Source organism: Bombus huntii, chromosome 18, assembly GCF_024542735.1.
Source record: "Bombus huntii isolate Logan2020A chromosome 18, iyBomHunt1.1, whole genome shotgun sequence".
NCBI lineage: Eukaryota > Metazoa > Arthropoda > Insecta > Hymenoptera > Apidae > Bombus > Bombus huntii.
Genome location: NC_066255.1, coordinates 3,778,931 through 3,799,385, shown reverse-complemented (window position 1 = coordinate 3,799,385; position 20,455 = coordinate 3,778,931). Strand labels below are relative to the sequence as shown.

The window sequence follows — 20,455 nt, the reverse complement described above, 5'->3', positions numbered from 1 at the left end:
ACTTGCTCGAAACTCTCGATCGTACGTTTGCTTTGTCTTGTACTGTTCAGCTCGCGCGGTCCATCGGGAACGATTTAAAGAAAACATCGATCGGTGACAATTACGCAAGGACGGTTCAAGAAACGACGACATTGGATCCCGTGGTTACGACACTGCGATTCGCCTAGGATCACGGCTGGGAAAGGTCTCTTCCTAGGGGTAAGTCTATCTCAAGATGTATCGCAAGATGTATCGAAGAAGAAGCGCGATCTTTAAAAATTCGATCGATAGCGTACGTTTCGAATTATTATCGGATATAGAGAAAGTCGCGGTGTTGTTAAGAAATTCGAATATTTCGTTTTGTTAAATTTTACATTTATTTGTTCGACACGCGAAACGTTGATCGCTACTGTCTGTGATCTCGCGGTAGATACTAATATTTGCAGAGACGATCTTGATCGAACTATGATTATCGTGTCTCTCCAGCGTTGTCCGGTATGAGCTTAATTTCCCAGTGTACTTTGTCGTTTCGTGGGATCCAATGCGCTTTCCTTTTTCGACATTTCAACCGAACAGTGGGACGTAGGCCGATTTCCGATTCTGTACTATCCCGATAAACATTAGCGAATTCGATTTGCGCATGTTCGTTCGATCGCTGACGGCTTGCAACAGGGTGAAACGATTTAGATCTAAACTCTGGATCTTTGTAGATAACTTCTGTACTTCCTGTTCGTTTCATCCTGCGGGAGGCCATCAGCTAGGGAATCGTTAATAGAAATCAGAGAGATCAAAGTGAGAAATTAAGACTGGGCCCGTTCGTAGTTCTCGATGCAGCGACTTGCGAGGACAAAAGTGACGAAAGTCACGGCCATCTCGCAAACGATTAGGTCGAGGATGCGTCTGAGGCGGACCTAGTCCAAAGCAACCATGCGTTCGAAGAATTAGTCTAATTATGTCCAGAGTGTTATATTCGCCTACCAAGGATTGCAAACTAGTACCTATAATTCTTATATTATATGTAAAAAATCGACTTAGATTTAAAGGCATACCTAGTGGACTGTGGAGTGGTCGGGAGTATTATTCCGAGACTGAGTTTAGGATATCCGTTGTGGAACTAGCGGTACGCCAATGAGTCCTCACGACCGACGAGAAATCGTGATTTTCGATCGATGGTAAATTTCGATTTTTCGCAAGGAAAGGGATCGTACGATCGAACAATGTTTTCATCGAGACAAAAGGAATTTGTTTGTTAGTCATTTCGATATTATTTATTTGTTGAATGCGAAATTATTGTTTTGTTTGGAAAAATTCCAGAGTTCTCACAAATATATAGATATATAATACATCTATCAAAGAATCAATTAATCGAAAGTCCAAATTTAAACATTTTTCTCGTCGGGCGTTCGACATAATATTCGTCCTTGTATCTACGTAGCTATCGTAACTCGGCAACGAACTTCGATTCTCCGAGACTCGAACGTGGATTTATCGAACGTTCGAAAAGTTCACGACGCCGAAGAAAATTCAACGTGGAAAAGCTAACGTGCCAGGTGCCGAAATTCCTCTTTCTAGATTCGAGGACGGATGTTATCTCGGCCAGCCGAGTGGAAAGGGAGCGACCGACTCGCGAGACGAGTGAACCGAACGGGCCAACCAACGAAGTCCTAAACGCGGTCTTTAACTGTAAGAGCGAAGAAGACGAAGGGTTTACCTTTTAATTGGTACGTCAGCGAGTAAGTAGGTAATTTAATCGGATGTTAAATGAAAATAAATATCCCAATGGATCTCTATTCTCTAAGGTGCAACATTATCTAAATTATAAGGACCGCTGAATGAGTGTGCATGCCTACGGTATATTACATACACATACACGCGAATTTTCCGAATGTTTCGTGCGAGTGTGCGAGCGCGCTCACGCGCCTACATCCCTATTATACACTTGTGTGTGCGAGTATGTGTGTGTGTGAGTGAGCGAGTGAGTGAGTGAGTATGTGTGTATACGCGTATGCATGTGCAGCGTATGACGAGCCTGACGAAATGTAAGCGCGGGCTTTACATCGACGAGAAAAATCGATAAAGAGAAAGTAGGACCGGCGAGGATCGGAATTTCTTTAAAAGTGTAGGCGCGCGCGCGTTGTGTACTTGCGAGCGTGTAGAGAGGGAGAGCGCGAGCGTGGCGCGTGAGTGGAATGTGTGCGAGAGAAGAGAACGACGGGATGCGTCCCGTGAATGTGAGCGATAGAGATTGAGCGAAAGAGAAGATGCGGAGAGCGGTAAAGTGAAAAACAATGTTATAAATAACGATAAATAGAAGCGTGTCGCGAAGAGCGAGGAAGCAACGAAGCAGCGAAAAATATGTATTGTAATAATTAGAGTAACTTTTAAACGAAAGAAAAATGGAGAAACGGAATGTACTTACACACACAGAGATGCATGGAAATACACGCGAAACACACCGTGAGATTGGATCTTGGATAGATGATATATAGATTCCGCCGCGACTACTACTAATACATTAATTATGTAACGACGAATAAAGTATTGAATACACGAGTATAGATAAGATGGAAATAGAGATGCGAAAACGAGGCGACCAGAGATCGTATGAAAAAAAAAAAAAAATAAAGAAGACAAAACAGGAAAATTTCGCAGGGGTCGACGTCAAGGTCAATATTGCAGTCGGCGCACCATTCGGATTTCAACGTGAATTATTGATTGTAATTAGTTGCTAATTGTTTTCCCGCTGACTATCTTCGACGCGATTATTATTATTATTATTATTATTATTATTATTATTATTAATATTATTATTATTATTATTATTATTATTATCATTATTATATCATTATTATTATATTATATTATTATATTAATTATTATTATTATTGTGAGCGTCACGTTAATATTATGTTATTGTTTTTATTGTGTGTTGTTTTGAATGTACCTATCAGCCAATTACGATCATGATATTATTATTACAAAATGGTAACGAAACGAATGGGCCTGCAGGTATACATGTACGCGGAAGCGCACAGCTCGACAAGTATACAGAGGAACACGGTTTTATCGAATCTGATTAATTTTCATTTTCCGCGGGATAATCCTCGAATCTGCATCGAATAGGCTACTTCGATCAACGAAATAGTCGATATTCCGGATTTTCGATTACGTTTCCCAATTATTTTTCCCTCTGTTATGTTTTGTGTTACCTTTTTTCAAATTTTTCCTTTTTGCTCAAACCCGCCATGGGAAGCTTTATATTAAATTTGACTTGTTTCGGAAGCTTTAAGACGCGTTTAAACGAGAATCGACGAGCTTTCCATCGAATTCGATCCGAACATCACCGGGAAAGCATCTTTGCGAGATCGATCGACGAGGATGTTTCAATGGAGACGATTTGTTATGTTCTCGAGTAATCGAGGAGATAAGAAGAGACGGAGCGAGAGAGAAAGAAAAAGGAGAGAATGAGAAAGTGTGTGTGTGTGTGTGTGTTTGTGTGCGCGAGAATGGAACGCCAGGCAATCTCGTTTGCTCGAAGGGAAAAAAGAGGAAGAAAATGTTATACATTGCGAGAACGCGAATTTATTTTTTTTATATTCAAGTTACTAAATGAAGAAAAAAGAACGGAAAGAAGCGACAAATTGTTCTTGTGTTATTACGTTTCTTTTTTTTATATTGACGTCTAAGTGATCAAGTCACGTTTATAATTTCTTCTGGATGAAAGGAAATGTGAAGAGAATTATAATTATATTATTGTTTCATGCTCAATATTGTTACATTTACTCGATCAACGAACGCCGGACCTTGAACACGAAAAATTAACGTCCTTCCACTTCTACGAACATCCATTGTAACTTTACCGAAGCTCATTTACATATTCCGCGTTTACTCTGTATATCTGTCACGAACCCTCACCAACTCCTAATTTTTAAGTGATTCATCCTCCGTTGCATATATTTCTTAACGGCGTATTCTCGTGAATTCCTGGTACAAACTAACGAGCAACGCTACAGAGACTTTGTTCCCTTTGCAAACCTCGCGAGAATTCATGGCTCAAATAATGTTGGAACGTACATGATTCGCGACGTACTGATAACGTTTGCGGTCGTTTGTACCTGTAATCGACCAGTACGATAACGAGCTGTTCGCTGCGAGGTAAGTAATCGAGTTGGAGTTGGGATAAGCGTGTTCTATTCTTCCTTTTATGCTTGCAATTTGACACGTGGTCTGTATAAGTATGCCTGTACACGTGCCGATCGTTAATCAATACAAAGGCATACGTTCTCGACAAAGATTAACATATTCTGTGGTGAAAAACGAAACGAACGAACCGCGTTCCATATAATTAGAACGTACACGTCGCTTTATTTCGCGTTGAAGTCCATGTAATCGTCCGTTGGTATTATTTTAGCCATGATAGTCGAGCCGTACGAAGTTCTCCGGGGCAATTGTTTCCATACTTTTAGGAAGAACGAGTTTCGTTAAACGAAAGATACGAATGTTCGCTCCTCGTGATCGAATCTGTCTGATTTTAGTTGTATTTGTACGATATTAATTATGGTCGTAAATGAGATATTATACGCTACTTGTAAATAAACACACAAGATTTATCCTGTATCGAAGTGCAATAATAAAAACATGTTTAATTAGTGCCAAAGTAATTGCAGAGATAAGAAGATAACACACGATCTCCTCCTGCGGCCGGAATCTCGTGGCTTCCGCCGAGGAAACGGCGAACAAGTACCTTTATAAAGTACGCCACTTTATCGCGCAAGTAACGGGAAAAGATAAACGGTTTTCCACGAAACTTCAGCCACTCCGGCGTACGTACGTAATTTCAAAAGTTTAATCACGCCCCCCTCCCCCGTCTTAAGCGACGATTTAGCAATCATCGTATATTAAACGAAAGTTGTAAAAATACCCCTTGTCGGAGTAGAGACGCGAGGAAAGTTTTTAAATCACGCTTAATGTCATGATCGACTGTGAGTTTGCTCTTAAATCGAACCTGTTCTCCTTCGGTTTCATATCAACGCATATGCATGTTAATCAACCGGTTACTATGAGCCGATGTGTTTACGGTCATTCATAATAAACTGAAAAGTACCTACTACGCTATTCGCGTGACGTTCGATTCACGGACTGCTCGAGGATAAGCGAGCACGTTGGATCTTATTGAAAATTCATAGATTAGTATCGTATCGTGCCTCGCTTACTATTCCGGTCGTTTAAACGTATGTAAGTTAAACGTACGAGATAAACGTATCGATAAATTTCTTTTTATTTCTCAATCTAATCGGTCTTAATCTGATTAAATCTTTCTACGGTGGAGGAAACTGAGACCACCAGCTCGCAGTAAGTAGGAATAAATTAACTTTTAATAGTCGAGTCATGTTATATAGACGATTCTTTAATCGCTTTTATAATACTAACACGATCAACAATGTTTTATGCATATAGATATTTCTCTAAAAATTAATAATTAATCAACTAATTAGTAAAGCGTATAACGAGAAGAATAGAACGAATGGTGGTGAGTATAAAGGTCGAGACAAGATGTTACGAAAGAAACTGTGGAACCGCATGCTGGAAACTTGGACACGGTGTCTGGGTCAAATGACCAACTTTCTATCGATAAAAAAAATTGACCGGTCTCTGCTCGTGCTATTACTTTCTATAGGAACGGCGCAGCCCTTGAATATCCGGACGAGGAAGCGAAAAAAAAAATTGGAAACTTCCTCCCCAACTTTCTAACCCGCTTTTCGTTTCACCTACATCTTCAGTTCTGCAAAACGCTTTCCTCGATCACCACGCGACTTTCGAACCTAGTCACGCGATACAAAATGTTGCTATTCCGTATAGAAAATTAGCAAGGATAGCGACGTTCATTAGATTCCAATCTTACGAATTTCGTGTTTCGTGTTTCGAGTTTCGCGTTCGTGTTTCTACAGAAAAATTGGTGCTTTGGTGTTTGTGAAGATCATATTAGATACTTAATTATGTGAGGTGTTTAATAATCAGTGCGACGAAGATACGAAACATAGGAGTAATATGTACCTAGTGTGCAGGTGAATTTGTTATTTTAATAAATTTTATATTTAATCTGAAAGTAGGAAGTTTAATCTACGAATTGATCGGTTTACGGATTTTTCGACCGTCGAATTAAACAAATATTTTATTTCCGACTTCACATTTGAAATTTAGTCTTACGTGTCCATGCGGCATATAATTTACTTTTCATTGGAAATTGTTATTTGTTCAACGTAGTCATAGTCAACTATCGGACGATATTAAACACGTACAATGCACACATGTGCAGAAACGTTGAACCAGAGTAACGGAAGGTCTAATAACGAGGACTGATTGAGTAGGTGTAATTTGTAGGACGATATTTCATGATTACCACTCCCACGTTGATATGCAAGTAAGTCTTAAATGAAATCTCATAGGCGTTCTTACATAACCCACTTCTCTCTTCGATCCAATATCTCTAGAATTCGTAATATTATTATTATTTCTATAAAGCTACTCTCAACTAACTTGGTCCGTCAAAAATTTCCGAAATAAAATATTCCAAGCTTTTTTGCGTTAGAGGTATCGTGTAAATGTTCTTGGCCTTGAAATATTCGGTACAAAGTTTGGACAGCTATGTGATATGAAAAATGACCTCTTGCGAAAACGTGACCGATAATTACGAGAAAAATACCTTTGTGCAAAGTTCTCACATTTTTGTCGCAACGCATACACGTCATCCGGCACGCGAAATGCATGCGAAGGACGCCGTAACCTTCTTATCTGGCTGTCGTAACGGAGGTCGATTGTTCGCCTCGTTATTCGAAACGAGGAACGTTCAAGCAGAACGTAACGCCTTCTTAGCGCAACTTTTGTGGAAAATATCGGATCAGAGAGCAGGCGATCGGCGACGTCGGTCTTACGGAACTTATTTGCAACTGCTAAAGATGCAAAAATGCGATCTTTCTCAATTGAGCTTTGTATCGAAGTACAAAATGGCGCTGCTTCCAGAAAGCCGTAGGATTACGCATCGAACTTTACCGCAAGATTCCATATTATTATATTCCTGTGAAATTTCATCGCGAGCACGATCAGGCGGTTGCGGGATGAAAGTGGATCTCCTTGCCAGTGTAAGTCGTTAATGTCGAGGGAAGAAATGGTTCATCGTCTCCACGGCTATATTTCAACGAAATAAAAATTCGGAATCGGCGAGTCGACGGGATTGGAATCTGCAACATTGTGCGGAAAATGACCAAGAAGAGGCGTTCGGCCGGCGGACTAATAAAAGGTTGACCAAACGTCCTTCTCAGGCGGAATGGAGGAGCCAGTTTTTCGAGGCAACGAAGACACCCGCCCACCGTGTTCCACCTATTCGACTCGAACTCGCCACGACCGCCGGCACCGGGTATCTTCCAGTCGAAGACGAACGCCCACTCATTCGTATGACCACTGCGAATTTTATTCTTCTTCTCGAATTGAATTTCATATAAGGATAGTTGGCCCCTCGAGGGTTAGGTTGCTTGCGTAGAAACGATAGAAAAATATTGTTCGTTTTTACGGAATATTTGAATATCATATCGGTCCGAACAAAATATTCAAGATGGAAGTCAACGTTGAACCGAGAAAGAGATACGTACCTTATATACCTGTTGTAACTTTTCTATGTTATTCGATATTACTTACTTCGGGCAATCTTTTACGATAGTAATAAATCGATGTTGGTCGTAATTATGAAAAGTTTCACGGGACGAACGAGATGAAAGCCGATTAACCCAGAAACAATCGAACGCGAGATTAACATTAATTTAACGAATGACCGACGAAAGGATACGATAACGAAACGATGTTATTGCCTCCAGCCGCGAGGCAATAACATCGGAGAAGAGTTTCATTTTTGTTTCAGCTAATCCTATTCGCGTATAACAGAGCAATGCTATTAAGAGGCGGGCGAGAGTCCGATGGGTCGACGAGGGTCAGAGAATAATTCGACCGAGTCGCGAACCCAGTTCGATCGAGGTGGGGTTTTCTGCGTGTATCCGATTGAGACGTTATTCGAGGATTCTCCGATTCTCTGCCGCTATTTCCGACCAATAGTCACGGCGGAGGAGATGAAATCCCTCTAACAATTCAAGTTTCCAACTCCTAGCCGTAAATTAGAGAATTTAAAGTCCGTTTCAAGTCAAATTTTTCAATCTGTTTACATCGATTCTTTGCCTCGGTGGAATTTCATATTCGACTTATTTGCGTTCGTCCAAATTGCTCGCAGTTAGTTGCTAAAAATAAGAGAGCATCTAGTATCTACGTATGTTAAAACGTAGACCTTCGAAACGTTCGAGGAAACCGAAGTTTTATTACTTTTTTGCGTCGTCTTTGCTTATTTTTCTACGGTCAATTTAAAGCATTTGGTCCGTACGATATTGTTACTTATAAAGTAAAAACGCGAACGTGAGATATTATATTTCTACGTATCTGAAAAATTAACAAGTACTGCATAGAAGTAAATTTAACGAAGAAGGGTGCCGGTATAGTTTGCTCGATTAACAGTGTTCCGAAAGATGGAACGTTTCAAGAGGGAGGGAGCCGAGCAACGTTGGAATGCGTTAAAAAGAGTGGCTCGCCGGTCATTAATTCAATTAAGATTGCGGTTTCGTTTGAACATTATGTACGTCGTTCGTCACCTGAGTCTGATAATTTTGTAACGACAATAAAACAATCGTTTTAACGACTAGCTGAAAACATACTTGCATCGCGGCACTGTCCATCGTTTTTATCACGATCGCGAAAGAAGAGGACTCAGAAGCACTTACGATCGAGCTCGTTATCTCAGAACTTCGCCCTGGTTGCCTCATAAATAATTCATTCGGCGAGCAGGTTTCTCGGCGGGACATTTTTTCGTACGGTGCCACACTCAGCGTCCAATGAATTACTGGTATATTCAGTGTAACGACGCTTCTCCGCGAATGCGACAGACTTTTTATCGTACGTCCGCCGCGAACTCTAAAAATAATCTGTTCGAATTGGCGTTTCGCTCGAGCACGTGCAACTTCGTTTTACCGTAGATAGACGGCAGCGTTTTTCAGGTGAACGGGCAAGTCGAAGTCCGAATCAGAGTCAGATTTGCGAAGCATCGCTCTCCAGTTTGATTTCAGTAAATTCCTCGTGGCGATCGTTTAGTTTGTTCGTGGCTAGAGTCGTGTTATCGAGTTGCATCGTTTGAGAAAAGTCGAGATCAAAGCCGAGAGAGAAAAGATCGGGCTCGTTTCGACGAAGCAAAGAGACGAAGATAGAAGAAATCACCGACCGTTGGTGAAATTTCCATTGATTTTTTCCTCGATGCCGGACGTTTTCGAATAAGTAAAAAAACTAGTAGAATTTCGCTCGTTTCGCGAAGGTAATAATGGAATAAAAAGGAAAGAATTCAACGACCGTCCAGAGTTTCGATTAATTTCTGTACGCGCGCTGCGTGTTTTCGAATAACCGAGAAACTAAGAGGAACGAGGAAGAACATGGATGATATTAAAAGAGGAGCAAACAGTGGATCCGACCAAGAAGCAAGGAGGCGTGATTTTTGCGCCCACAGCCGTGGTTCTTTGCGCTGTCTGAATGTTGCGAGCGACTCTATTCTTAGAAAAGGATCGCCCGAGAACAGCCGTATTTACAATGTAGGTGTACCGCATTTAAAATATTGCCTTTAATATATAGCGACCGTGGTGGCTGGAACCATACGCAGCGAAGAAGATTGCACACGTAGTGGGGGGCAGGAAGGTATTTAATACGTTTCGGCGCATAAATTGCCGAGTATATGGGGCGTTATGGGGTGGGACGTGACCATCGTCGAGCGTTCGGCTCTCTCGCCAGAGCGAAATCATCGCTGTCACGGCCACCATGTTGCCCGTTGTAACCTGGGACATCGTTTTCTCCCTGCCTTTCTCGATTCGTTGATTTCTCTGCTCTTCGCCTCGCATTCTTCCCCTGCACGTTTGCCTGTACCTGACTACGGCCAAGAACGCTCGAATTAGGGAGAAGAATCGTTTCTCGCCACTGCCAATTTCTTTGGATATTACAACGCGCTGGAAAGATGAAAGATGTCCTCTGGTCGACAAAACTGTACAATTCCATGGGGTACCTTTTGGTCGAGAAGATTTACGAATACGAGAAGGGATCGTTGGATTCAATGGGCAACGGCATCGTCGTTCGATTTCGGCATAGATTTCCATTGAAAAGAGACTTAAAATCGCGCGAGGTGTATCGCCGGTTCCGGGAAAACAGTCGCGGGACGCGTCCGATTTATTTACTTGTCCGCGAAATTCACCGTTCCGATTGGTCGATGCTAGGGGTCTGCGATATAAACTCGGACCGTCGTTGAAGCCGAGAGCCGCTTCTGCCGTAGGGTTCTTCATATTAGACTTTTTCGTATTCCTTCGGCGCATTTAACCGGCTATTTTATGCTCCTCGTGTAGGATACAGTCTCCCTCATGGCCGGTGCTCTTGCCAGCAACCGGATAATAACGCCGAGAGACGGTCGGTGCCGTCATTTTGAGATTTTATTATATCGCCGTTTGTCCTCCCCTCGCGGACGCGGTTTAAGCGTGCACCTCTGGTATCCTTAATTGGGATTAATACGAACGGCGATCGCGACATGTGTTGCGACCGAATCGTTCACCTGTGTGCGTGCATCGGGTGCTTAAAGCTTCTTCACGTTTTAATTCGAACCGGTGTCCGAGCTACCGCTCGACGTTTAACGTTTTTCGCGATTCGCCCGCGAAACACCATCCGCCAGCCACTCCACGTCGACTTTGCAAGTTTGTAATTGGACGATACCTCGAGCGCCGATGGTTTCCGAGCGCTCGAGCTTCCCACGAGGCCTCGGCCGTTTCCTTCCAGCGTTTCACGCCGCTTGTTCCACACTTTGGAACGCAAAGCCGGCTTTACTCGCGAGACAGGGCTCGCTTATATTGCTGGATCTTCGTACAAATTTATACGGACAGGCCAGCTCTTGGTTATTGGGGATCAGATTTAATTTCGCTGCATTCAAGGAGGAATCTGAGACGATGTTAAACCGGTGTTAAGACTATGGTTACAATGGATACGCGTTCCGAGGAACGCAAATGTGTGCTGGGACAATCGGCTAAAACCATTAACCATAGTCATTACGCGATAATGCGACGAATGGAGATGCAAATTGACGCGAAAAGATATTAATCGAGATCAGTTATATAATTAATCCTACTAAATCCTACTAAACGATGTATCGTCTTCGTTCGAAGAAAAATATCTGTAAAAAGACAACTTGTTGAGAGAGAGAGAGAAAGATGAGAGGACAAGAAGAACGAACGGAATGAGAAAATAACGTTTCTTTCGTTCGTTGTTCCACGGGAGAACACCATTACCAGGAATTACGCGGTTCGAAGAAACACAACGATGCGATCGATTCGGACAATGCCTATGGAGTCGCGGTACATTAATTTCTTTCTTGGAATCGTACTGGGTCATACGCTGGGACAAACTTTATACGCCATCGGAAGTCTACGCTACGATCTCATAATTTTCTGGAAATATATTTCGCTTTAACGTCGTGCTGTTGGTTGGAAAATTGATGTAAGTAATTAGCGACTATCATATTCTTGGAAATCTTGAAATGGCAACAGGGTGATAGCATCACGCGAGGAATGCGTTATAAAATTATATTTTCATTTATAAAACGGTAAAAACGGGGGCAAGATGGATGCACGCCTAATTAGGATATTAATCACGCCCAGAAATTCGTATTCCATGTAGGTAATTAAAAGTAGCCAGGGGTCGCGCTTTAATTTCATACTGGAGATTAAATAGTTCGACTCGAGTGTCATAAAGCGAAAGAAATATCATTCTTACGAATCGTGAATTCGTTATCGCTCGTACCAATTTGTCCGCGATTATCCGCGTGAAAGTCGATTCCGAAAAATCGTCACTACTTCGTCGTGCATTACTTTGAAATTTATCAGAGCACGAAGACACGGTCGAGTAAGCCGGTCGGATAGCGTGCCACGCAATTTCCATTTTGCGAAGAAATTTCAACGGTAGAGGCAAGCTGCGTCCACTTGTTATTCTTCGTCCTTATCGCCGATGCAGATCGGCAAATTTTATTCTACGGAAAATGATTTCTAATTTTCACCCAAGCATGCGATAAATACCTTATACGTAAATCTCGAATTTGCGACACTTCCAGAGAGACATTAACAAGAGAAATCAGTCAGAAAATGGAAAATACACCGTGCGTCGCGAGAATCGGACGCGGATCGAGCGCAGCTGCCGTACGGTTTGCAGCATTCGAGGATCTGAGGTGATAGGGCGTGATAGTGATTGAGGGAACACTCGAGTTTGTTTAACAATAAATATTTATTAACGATAATATAATAATAATAACGAGTACACTTGGCGTAAACTCGCGGTTGTTAAATTCGGTTCGCGGTTCGCGGATACAAGTCCAAGCTCGGAACGTTCCAACGGTTTCTGCTCCGTGGCTCGCGACAGATCTTCATCCGGATTATTAGCGAAATACGAGAGACGTTGGAAAACAGGGTATTTTAAAAAAATGCTTACTAGTTACGCGTGTTTGAAGAGGAATAGCGGAGGGCGCCACCGCACAGTGACAAGAAACACCTCCGCCGAACAAACATTTTCTCTTTGTCTTCGGTTGCTATCGTCTCTTTCTGAACCCTTCTCGCCTCGATACGAACGATGGACAGAGAGACGTTCTCGCGACGTCTCTCTCTCTCCCTTCGCGATTCTCTATCCAGCCTGATCCCCTTCTCTGGCCATTTCTTGAATATCTCTTCTTCCACCGCCTCACCTTTGCCATTTCGGTCGGTTACTCTCCTCTTCCGATCGAGTGCCGCGCCCATGTCGACGACGACGACGACGACGTCGACGCGACGTGGACAAATACAAACGCTGCACTCTCTCCATCTCGTCCGCGTACCCCTTCGAGGCATCCCTTTTCGCGACGTCCTTGTTCATCCGGCGGAGAACGCGCTAACGCGTCCTCTTCGTCTAACGTCGGAGAAAGAGCAACGAGGGAGGTCATGGCGACACATAATTTTCTCTTCTCGATCTGTTGTCTTCATTCCGGCGCAGCGTCGAGGCCCGGTGTCGTCCTGTTCCGTATCGAACGAACGAAACACGAGACAAGGTATCTCTCGGTCCTTGTTGGTCCGGCTTGTCTATGGTGGCTGGCAAGCCGAAACGAGGCAACCAGCAGCACCGGCCAGCGAAGCGAGCATCGTCATTTTCTCCGGATCCTATCTCGCTTTTGCCTCCGGCTTCGCCATCTTCCTCCAGCGGTGGCCAACGCCAGCCGCCCGGAGAAGGGAGAACGAGGGTTGGGCGGGCGGCTATTTCGACGGGGGGCGACCGTCTCTGTTTTCCAAGTTGCTTTCGAGCGTAGCTTCTCTTCGTCTCGCTCGCTCGCGTTCCCACGTATATACATTTGTGATCGGCTTGGGATCCGCGGGGTGAGAGAACCGGGGCGCGGCTCCGTACACCCGTAGAGGGAAACGGAGAGGAGAGGAGCGAGCGGGCAGGAATACAGAGAGAAGAGCGACGGGGAGAGAAGAGGAGGAGGAGAAGAGGCGACGAGGGACGAGAGCGGAATGGAGTGCAGCGGTGAGAGAGAGGAGAGTAGCCGAAGCCGTTCCAGTACAGACGGTAGGGTAGGGTGAGAGGGGAGAGCGTTCGCAAAGTGTCCCTAAAACTTTTACAATCGCTCGGCTTGGCTCGCTCGCTCTCGCGTTCTCGCTAGGGCTATGCTTGATGGCGTATCTTCCAATGTGAGTTGCCCATAATACTAAGATGTACGGCTGCGCCGGTAGGGGTCCCGCTTGGTCTCTCACTCACTTACTACCTTATAGTATAGCAAAGCCAAAGGCGTATAGCGCGCCGAACGTACGGCTGTTCCATCGCGTTAGCCAACAGTATTTCGCCGGTATTTTCGGTTTCTAGTCGCGGAACGATCGCCCTTTCCGTCAGGGCCGGCCGCGTTCTTCTCGCGTTTTCGCCAGGGCGCTGCTCCGGAGCACGCTCGCGCGGTTCGCCAGCACTACGCTTCCTCTGGCTCGAGTACCGCGCCAGCCCTTTTACCGTCTCCCTTCTCATCGTCTCGCAGCTTGGCTCGCGGCGAGCGAATCGCCGGCGAAAACCGACTCGTCGGAAGCTTGCGTACGTGCGCGTCTCGTGGTTCACGACGATCCACTTCCCTATCGAGTTTCGCGAACACGAACCGTGTTACGTTAGTGATGTGCCAGGGAAAGTTCAACGTTCCTCCAGTTGCCTTGCGAAGTAACCCGAGTCACGTGATTGCCCGCTATTATCGTGGATCAGTTGGCCCGTTGCATGCTGTTGAGTGCGTGCCGCGTCGCGACGAGCGTGGCCAACGCCGCCGTCGGAGCAACGGGATGCCAACCAGGTTATTACCACCCTCACGGTAAGCTTTCTAACAACGATCACGTATGTTTTGCGGCGTGCAACGCTTCCCACTCGATTCCATCTTTATCGTTCGGTGGTCGAGTATTTGGTAAACGTATCGAAACAGTTGTTGCCTGAATGAATTCGATGGCCGATGTCAAGCGCTACTTGGACAGTAAGTTAACGTAACCAAACAGTCTGGGTATTTATCGCGTCCCTCCCTTCTCTCTTCGTGTACCACGACAAACAAATAAAATCAGTCCTTCTATATAGAATACATACGTCCGTCTTGCAATATTTTCGCGTCTTTGCTTACGGAAGATCAAAGTTCTCCTTTGATCAACCAAATCGAACAGACTCGATTATTTAACGTTCTCGTTGATTCGTCTAACCGAACAGTGCATGCGTAACGTCTGAACAAACGTATCGAGTTCTCGCAGGTTGATAGCCGAGAATTTCTTAATTCGACGAGTAACCAGGGATTACCTCGGCTGCTTGTTCCACGACGAACGACCGTCGGCGCGTTCGGTGTCTCTCTGTTTTGGAGGAGAATTTCGCCGCGGCGGATAAACAAACGCTGCCACCTAAATACTCAATTAGCGGAGCTTTTTCGCGGTCGGGAAACGCGGTGGCGTGCCGGGCTAGAACGGCAACGAGGAAGATCGCAACGCGAGAGGGGAACACGGCGAATTCCTCGTGAAACGGTGCATCGTTGTCGCGGCAGTGGCAGCGAAAGTGGGGATAGCCGGTTATCGATTGGCGGAACGGTCGTATCGCGGTTGGCCACGCCCAATCGGCTGCCGCCGTCAGCCGTTTTCACGTATCGCGACCATGCGCCATGTGACTCTCGTGTGCATTTTCTCGATGCAGGAAAATACTCGCGCAGGTCGGGATCACCGCGTTATCGACCACCGGATGCAAAGTCCTCGTAAATGTTAAGCAATGCCTTCATCCTCCCCACGCGTTCTCCATCCGACTCCCTTAGTCCTCGATCAGATTGAGCTCCTTGTCGATACACCACCCTCTGCTCGTTTGCAAATCAACTTGGTTGCCGATCGTATAACCGCAACGTTTCGTTCGTTGAACAACCACGACGCATCTACCAGGGAAGGTATGTGAACCGTCAAGGTGATCCGAATGCCGTCGCTGAGTTCACCTTGCTCGGACAAACTGGCACGTTTAAATAATATTGCTTTTTACGAAGGTTCGCGGATTGTGTAGAGTTTTTCTCTGAATTTCTTTGTCCGTTGCTGTATGAAAACATTCGTATATATCCGCGTAATATACGAGCCATAAGTTACGATATTACAGTTAACTTCAACTTCGGAGATCTCTGAAACTTTACCATCGAAGTATTTTATCGATTCTTTTATAATCTCATCGATTTTTTCTACTTTTTATCTCGTGGAGTTAACGGCGAATAAGTGGCTCGTATAATTCCTCCTATATTTCTTTTTCTTCTTTGTCAAAGAATCCGTGTGAAAGAACTCGAATTCGTTGGTTTGATAAACAACTCGGATTCAGTTGCGCATCCTTTACGCAACCTTGTCTTTCGACCAGCCACGCGTTCCGACAGAGTAAACAAAGTTTACAAAACGGTAGCTTGTTAGCACGGAATAACATAGCAGGGAGTACGATTGTTTTCACGTAGCAGGAACAATCGGGACGGATTTGGATAGCGTCGCGCGCCGTTCGCACCGCGATAAATAACGCCCACGACCGTTTAACTCCGAATTTAACATCGTAATTTACCTAGCGTTATCGCCGTTGTCTAATTCCTATGGAAATTCGAGTCCTTATTTTATCTCGATCGGCGCAAAAGATCTAGATAAAGCGAAGCGAGCACGGTGCGCGATAAAAACAATGGCTCGTCATTGTCGCTCGAATACGATATAAATCCGTGTGGTGTTAAATGAGGCAGACATTTAGATGCGTTAAATTACGCGGGAATTCTGGTACGAAGGGTTCCAGCCGAGCGTGTTACAGATTTTATCTGACGCTAAATTCTCCGACGTGTGTTATATTCTTCTCGCAATTAATTTTCACGACCGTCTTTTAAATCTTACCTTTTGGATTTATCGGTGGATTATTTTTTCTTAGTAAAAAATGGTATACGCGTAAGTCAGTGGGCTGTCTAAATGTTTGTAAAAATTTGGTAACAGTGAAAAAAAGTGGCGGCTATAAAAAATAGATGTTTATTAAAGCCTCAACAGCAGCGCGTTAAAGAGAATCGCAAATTATCCTCGCCGAACGTTTTCCATAGGCTCGCGAGTTTTCAAGAAAAGTTATTTCCTTGAAACCTGTTTCTTAATCCCGAGTTATGCACGCTCTTGAGATCGGCATCGATAGTTTCTTTTGGTTTCCGAAGCATGCACGCAGGTACCGTACTTTCTCCTCGTTCTCCCTTCGTCTAGTCGGGGTTGTACGCTGTTGTCCCCTGCCCCCCTTTTTTTTTTTTTTTTTTGTTTCTCTTCATGGAACGCTGGTCTGGCATGCAGCTGAATCCTTAGAAGTGAAAGTAGGTTATGTTTTCGATTTCGACCTGGGTTTTTATACGCGGCAATCCTTCCGAAAGCTACACGAATTGCACACAATGAGCTTCGCCTTGCGCTTTCCCTTTCTGTGTTCCGCGAACTCTAGAACATTTACGCGGCCAAAGTTCCGAAGAGATATCAAAGTATAACACGCTTGAAAAACTATAATTTCGTACGAAATTTTCCACCAGTTACGTTCGATAGAACGTTAGATACTTCTCGTTGCAAGGTCTCAGAAATACAAATTATAGTTATGGAGAGTTTGAAAAGTGAGCCGGAAGCGCGATTTCTTGGAACGAAGTTTAGTCATCGCGTAACCACATTGTTCCGAGGTAACAATTTCTTATCGCGATCTGGAGAAACGTTTAAATTGTTGGTTTTTAGGATCGGTGTCACCGTTTGCGTCGGTAAGCGGCTGTGTTCGCGTTGTTCGACGGACAAAGTAACTACAAAGGCGTGTTCTATTCCCCCGCACACGAACATATCAATGGCAATAACACGCAACGATTTGCATCAAAGATCGTGCATGACAACAGGTTTATAACGCGTATGAAGCAATCAGGATTTTATGCTCTTATCGTGTAATTTATAACGCATGCAAATCACAAATTTTACGAGACGACTTCCCGTCTCTGTGTATTTTTTCATTTGTACGAGTTTCTTGGTCGCTGTCCGTTCGCAAACGAGCGATTCCCAGGAATACAATCTTCCAACAAATGTCTACGATGTTTGACCATCCTGCAGCCAACCGTTCGAACGTCTTCGATCGATTTCGCCCGCTAAATTGTCCCCATTTCACGAACTTGAGTATTCGAAATAAGATCTAAGGGAATATCCCTATCCCCGTCGTCTTCCGAACGCTATTCTCACTTTGTTCGTATCCAGAAACATTTTTAGAAGCTGGAGATTAGCCAAATGGCTAATTCGTTGATCCACGAAACTATAGAACGCCATGTTTATCTTAATGTCTACGTCTGGAGAATTCCGTCGGTTCAAAGAAAACTCGCGTAAGTTATTGGCGTCGCGAGGCAGAGAAGAACGAGTTTCAAATTGCAAGCATTAGGGTCTTCTTTCGGGTTATTTTTATCACGAATTCTTTGCGCGTGTAATCTACGAATACTTTGCACCGGTTTCGTAATCCCTCGACGAAGAAGAGAAGGGAAGATAAATGAGAAATAAAAAAATCGATTATACCATCGAGATGTTTATCTTGCAATCTACGAGAGTAAAATCGTATGAATTTCAAAGTTTATGAATGAATTCGATAAATAATTCAAAGACACGGATCGTTCCACTCTAAAGTAAATAAATGCGCGTTCGCGAAGGTAAATAAAGAACGTCGGTATCAACGAGTCGTTAATTATCAAGGAGATGACCAAGGTTACTTATATTAATCCGCGGTCGGCGCAGTTCGGCGGAATCGATCGAAAAGAACACGAGGGTGAAATCAGGACGTAGTTTCTTCTTGGAAAATTTAATTGACGGTCAACGAGCTGGCGGAAAATGAACATCTTTTGCCGATTTAATAGACAGAAAGAGAGGCATCGCGTAAACGCCCATTCGTCGCCATTGGTTCGTAACCTTTCGTGTTTGTGACCGCTGGCTTCCTACTGACTACCAACGTGACGCGAATGTTCGATACACGAATAAGCTTCACCTTCTTCGACGATGCTGCCTCTTTCGTTTTTCGTGCAGTGCGCATGGGTATACCTGGAAGGAAGTACGCCGGCAGCCGGAGCAAGTGCGTAAAAGGGGGTGCATCGGGTGCACAGGATGCGCCTCGAGCGCAGTGGAAGGGTCGCCACAAGTATCCAGTGTTGGTGTTGTCCGCGACTTCGATCGCGCACCATCATGATATGTACCAGAAAGTACGGGAGATAGGTTCGATGAGTACATCGATGGAGATAGCGACATTGAGCTTTCATTCGAGAGACGTCGGTTGTTCTAAGCAGAAATAAAGACAACGCGATCGTGGTGGTGGTGCTGGTTCGCGATATTGGCTCAATTGCGACGTTTCGTTTTTCAATAATTCGGCTTCACCGACGATCGAATGGAAGGACCGAGGGTAAATGAAAGTCAGTGTTGGTGTTATCGATAAATTTGATAGAATTATCGTTGGCAGACAGAACTATCTCGTCACCGTCGCCACGATTCCGAGTCTAATCTATTTATTTTTGATGTCTTCGTCTAGAACGCGATCCATTAAATAACGCCCACTCGAACGGTTACCCTTCGCTTGCTGTCCTTTCGAATCAGTTACGAGGACGCGCGGTGAAGTGCCTGACGCACGAAGAAGTCTTAGCCGCGGTAATCGCGGTATGCGAGCACGGGAGCAGCGATTAAAGTGGACAGTGAACGAGTCGTCTTGACGAGAGGAAGAAATACAGTCATCCGACGACGAGTACGCGTGTAGGTAAGTACGTTACCTCGGACAACCGCAGCCACGTCAGCCACCCCTTTTCTTCTCGAAGGCCGCAACGCTTAGATGGCCGACACGGTAGCCGTAACAGTTCACTCGACGTATGCTTTTACAGCATATCCGTCTCCTGTAGCCGGCGCAAAGAATACCAACCAAAGGACGAGGACGAGGACGAGAACGAGCAGAGGACGGGGGGGAAAAAGAGCGTTCGAAAGAGCTTGTGTGACGTTTGCAGGGGTCAGTCATAGGGAAGGGGCGCAAGCGCAGTTATGTTCGTGAGACTCGCGAAGCACATGGTCGCCCTGACTCCTGTTCCACGGTCCTGTCTCGACTTCCTATCTTTCCTCTGGGCTTGAACCGTGTAAATAATTACTTTGCCTAGTCGCAGCTCCATTTACAACAGTGTTTGTTTATCTTAGACGGGCTACCGTGACGAAAGGGACGCCTCGAGGAATAATCCTTCGAATACCATTTAGAAAACGCGATGGCCAAGGATCGTTGTTTATTCAAAGTTCGATTAGATCGTTGTATTCTTAGACAAGGTTACGAGGTTTGTAAGTAAACACGTTGTTCGGAACTCAATGACGAGTAATCAGTGAATGACACTTGTTTTGAGAGTGGGGAACGCGCAAAAGGATCCATCGGGACTTTGATCGAAGTGGTTTATATTAAGTGTTTGGAGAGAATGTTCTTCGAAGAAGCGAGAGAAGAGAAAAGGAGCAACAATCGTTGAAGAGTAGATGGTCGTTCAGTGCATAAACCCGATAGATGTTGTGACGTTATAAATATAGAGCGCTAATGGAAACGCACTACGCTGCCCCTTGGCTTCGAGGAAAAATAAATAGAGTTATGGAATACACCGTCGCTCTCTTTCACCCAATGTCTTTTCCAGAAGGTTATCCAGTTATAAAAATACTTCGTTCTTGAAGTAAGGGGCACTACGAACGTACGAAAAAAATTCGTGCAAGAAGAGAACATCTTAAATTTGCAAAAACTAAGGGATGCAATATTTATTGCATATATCTAACTTTTGAAAAGTAGAAAGGTCAAATTAACGGGTGTATTTTCAAGA

The 20,455-nt window shown here is 44.3% G+C and overlaps 1 long non-coding RNA gene across 1 annotated transcript in view; it reads right to left on the bottom strand.

Moving 5' to 3' along the window:
* Positions 1–20,455, bottom strand: part of LOC126875487 (uncharacterized) — a 51,296-nt gene that overhangs the window by 27,622 nt on the left and 3,219 nt on the right. The window lies entirely within an intron of this gene.